The following is a 4,127-nucleotide window of genomic DNA, read 5'->3' on the forward strand; positions in this document are numbered from 1 at the left end:
ACGTAGGCTAGAATCTCCCTGGTAAGCCACCTTGTGGGCTACAGCAGATTATTAGAGATGGGCTAGTCCAGGTGCGAGAGTTAGCTTAGAAGAGGCTAGATAGAAATGGGGCAAGCAGTGATTAAAAGAATACAGTTTCCATGTAATTATTTCGGGGCATAAGCTAGCCAAGCGGCTGGGGTGCTGGGGACGCAGCCCCGCCGCTCATAATACAACAGCTAGTAAAGTCATCAGTGGCCGTCACAGTGAAAGGACCTCTCCTAAGGATAATACAGTAGAAGTGAAGCAACCTCCTCATTGAGTATCACTAAAATTATGGTTTCTGCAAAACTAACTGGAAGATGAAGACTGAGTCAGCACCTGGATCGGCCCAGATAGCCTCCTAAACAAGATCTTCTCAGTAACTAAAGGCTTGAATACTGAGAACTACATTTGGCTTCTTCTATTTATCCTTCCCTTTCCTGATTATTCCACCCAAAACTATTTTTGCAAACCACCTACAGTGTATGAAAGAATTTGTTTGAATCTTCTGGCTTTGTCCAGAAATGAGAAAACTCAAAAATATATTGAGTATGTCACTGTTAACCAAAAAAGGCACCTAGAGTTGCTGTGGAACAATCTTTTTATACACAGTGAAGATGTGTCTCTGCCAAAGGACCTTCTGATGGTTTTAATAATGGGTGAATGGCCAATAACTAGGCAAGAGAGGATAGGCAGGACTTCCGGGCAGAGATAGGAACTCTGGAAAGAACAGAGGTAGGATTCACCAGTGAGAGGCAGGGTAAGTTGTATGTATAATACTAACGAGAGGTAATGAGCCATGTGGAAGAATGTAGATTAAAGTAAACAGGTCAATTTAAGTTATAAGAGCTAGTTGGGAACAAGCTTAAGCTAAGGCCTAGCTTTCATACTTAATAAGAAGCCTCTGTGTAATTATCTGGGAGTTGGTGGTCCAAAGAAAGTATAACCGCACAAGGTGATGCTTTTAGATTATGGATTTCCGCCTTGAGTAAGCACTTCTCAGGTTATTCTGTCTGAGCAATTCCTTGACCCTTCCACTTATCCATAGTTCAGAAAATCTTACTATGAAACATTTCTTTTGTTTTTCCATTTTATCATACTATATTAATTATAAAGAGGTTTTCACTTATATCAAATATTCTTTCTGTTCTATAGTATACATTCTCTAATAAATATCATTCCATAATCCAAAAAATACAATCTCAAAAATTTAAAAAAATGTGCAAAACATTGTCCAAGAAAAGATATATGATTATACTTGATATACTATGTAATTAAATGAGACCTCATTCTTATAGTCTCTGATGGGAAACTACAGACCACAGATACAATCAAGACTGCTGTGTGTGTTCACATGTATCTGTGTTCATATGTGTGTACATGTATATTCATGCATGTGTGTGTATAGTAACAATAACAACATTAATTAAGTGCTTACTTTGTTCCAGAAATTTTTCTTAGCATTTGTTTTATTACTTGTTACCTTTACAATAACCCTGTGAAGCAATTCCTATGACTGTCCTTACTTTATATTTGAGGAAACTGAGGCACAGTGATGTGATAAGAGCCAAATTTCAAACTGAGTAAGTGATAAATCTAGGATTTAAACCCAGCTATTCTCAGCAGTTTGTCTGGGATTTATGTGGGAGGTGGGGAAGTTATAGTATTAAGAAAATTATTTTTCTCCATTTTTCCACTTTATTATTATAAAATTAATACATGATTTTTGTTTTAATTTTTATATCAGTTATTGATATTAATCTTTTTTAAGATTTATTTATTTATACAGTATCCTTCCTGTAGGCCAGAAGAGGGCACCAGATCTCATAGGTGGTTGTGAGCCACTACGTGGTTGCTGGGAATTGAACTCAGGACCTCTGGAAGAGAGCAATCAGTGCTCTTAACCACTGAGCCATCTCTCCAGCCCGATATTAATCTTTTTACAACCATTATTTTTATGCCTTTCTCCTGTTTGCTCTTTTTTCTTTTATTGAAAATAATTTTTTTTCACACATAATATATTCTGATTACAGCTTCTCCTACTTCTACCCCTCCAAAGTCCTCCCACCTCTCCTCCCTTCCCACGTTCCATCCCATTTGGGTCCATTCACTTTCTGTCTCTCGTTAGAAAGCAAACAGGCCTTTAAGGGCTAATAATAAAATGAAACAAAACTAATACACTGGAGTTGGACAAAACAAACAGAAGGAAAAGAGCACCAAAGAGGGCACAGAAAAGAAAGGTCCACTCACTCGCACACTGAAGAGTCCATAAAAACAGTAAACTGGTGGAGAGCCCTGCAGGCTCTGTGCATGCTGCTTCAGTCTCTGCGAGTTCATACGAGCTTAGCTGGTGTAAACTTAGAGGACCTTGTGGTCTTGGTGTTCTCCATCCCTTCCAACTCTTACATTTCTCTTTGGGGAGCATACAAAGTACCTTCCCATACCAAAGACTTGGAACATAGAGGTACAGGCTTTATGTAGACACCTGCTTGACTTTTCCATGTTTAATGAGTTATGTAGGTATTGTCTTCAGCAACGGAAACTTGTGGGCAGTTTGCAGAGAGCAACCTACAGTCCTGACAACAGCTAGGTTGTTTGGAAATCTTCATGGGAGCCCTTTAGTCAACAACGCAATTAAATATAACCCATCCTGATACAGGAAGCTTTATTTGGTGAAAAGAGATGGCTTTGGGGGGCTCTGTCTCCCCTACTATTTGGTTATTTCGGTCATATTGCCTTCATATATGTATATGTTTTAGGGAGTTTCTACTGTATTAGGGTTCCATAATACCCCTCAAATGGCCAATACTTTTATGTAACTCTCCCCATATTTCCTCCTTCATCCCTCTCTTCCCTCCCACTTGAAAAAATTATGGAACACTTCACAGATTTGCATGACACCCTTGCACTGGGACCATGTTAGTCTTCTCTGTATTGCTCCAGTTTTAGTATATGTGCTGCCCAATGAACACAGGGAAATAAATGCCACATCATATAAGGCAAGAATACATTCTGTAAGTTTCTCTATGAAGAAAATAAGAACATAGACTATAGACTTGTACTAATTTCTTTGTATTAATCTACAAGCCATAAAACAAACATTCAGTTTTTATGACTTGGAATTGACATAAATGGTCATTCACAGACAGAATAGTGATATTGAGTTTGTCATTTTCATATGAAACAGTAAAAAGAATGACCCTAAAGAGAAACTTTTGTAAACGGATAGACATACAGGTGTACCTGTGTACATACATACTTTCTCTCATGACTCTGCCTTCAGGTCCCCTCTGTCAGAGTAGACCACAGGATTGCAGTCTAATTCATTAACGTCATGTACAACACAATCAGCACATTTTCTCAATCAAAGGTTCTACATTTTTTAGTTTAAACACTTAAATATTTAATGAGAATCTGTTGCTCAGAGTTAGCACAATGTTTTGTGTTTGTTCATTTTTTTCTCTTTATGCCATTCACATTTTACAAGATTCAAACAACTATATTCCTAAGAGAAATTATTAAAAATGAGAAAGTTGGGGAGATGGCTTGGTCAATAGATGCTAGTAACAGAAGCATGGTGATCTAACTTCCATCTCTAGCACTCATATAAATAAATGTCTAGCCGTCTGCAAAAATTTCTTTTTAGGATCATTAATTTTTTCTGTTTCATATAAAAATGATAAACTTAGCTGAGTGGTGGGCACATGCCTTTAATCCCAGCACTTGGGAGGCAGAGGCAGGCAGATTTCTGTGAGTTTGCTGTTAGTCTGGTCTACAAGAGCTAGTTCCAGAACAGGCCCCAAAGCTACAGAGAAACTTTGTCTCAATAAATAAATAAATAATAAATAAAAATTAAAAATTGATAAACTTAATAATTAACATTATTCTGTCTGTGCATGACCAGCTATGTCAATTCCAAGTCATAAAAACTGAATGTTTGTTATAAAGTATAAAATTATAAAATATAAAAGCTGGCATGAATTTGGAATCCTTGACATGGGAGACAGGCAGATCCCAAGGCCTTGTAGCCCAGCCATCCTAGCTAAACAAATAAGCTTCAGGTCAGTGAGATACCCTGACACCAAAATAAGAAGAAAATGAGTGAG

The 4,127-nt window shown here is 37.4% G+C and overlaps 1 non-coding gene across 1 annotated transcript; it reads right to left on the bottom strand.

Moving 5' to 3' along the window:
* Positions 1-2,887: 2,887 nt before the first annotated feature.
* On the bottom strand, positions 2,888-2,993 carry LOC113456603. Its single transcript, XR_003377361.1, has one exon. It is a non-coding gene; the product is annotated as a U6 spliceosomal RNA (small nuclear RNA).
* Between the last annotated feature and the right edge of the window lie 1,134 nt (positions 2,994-4,127).

This window comes from Microtus ochrogaster, chromosome 8 (assembly GCF_000317375.1).
Source record: "Microtus ochrogaster isolate Prairie Vole_2 chromosome 8, MicOch1.0, whole genome shotgun sequence".
In the NCBI taxonomy this organism is placed as follows: domain Eukaryota; kingdom Metazoa; phylum Chordata; class Mammalia; order Rodentia; family Cricetidae; genus Microtus; species Microtus ochrogaster.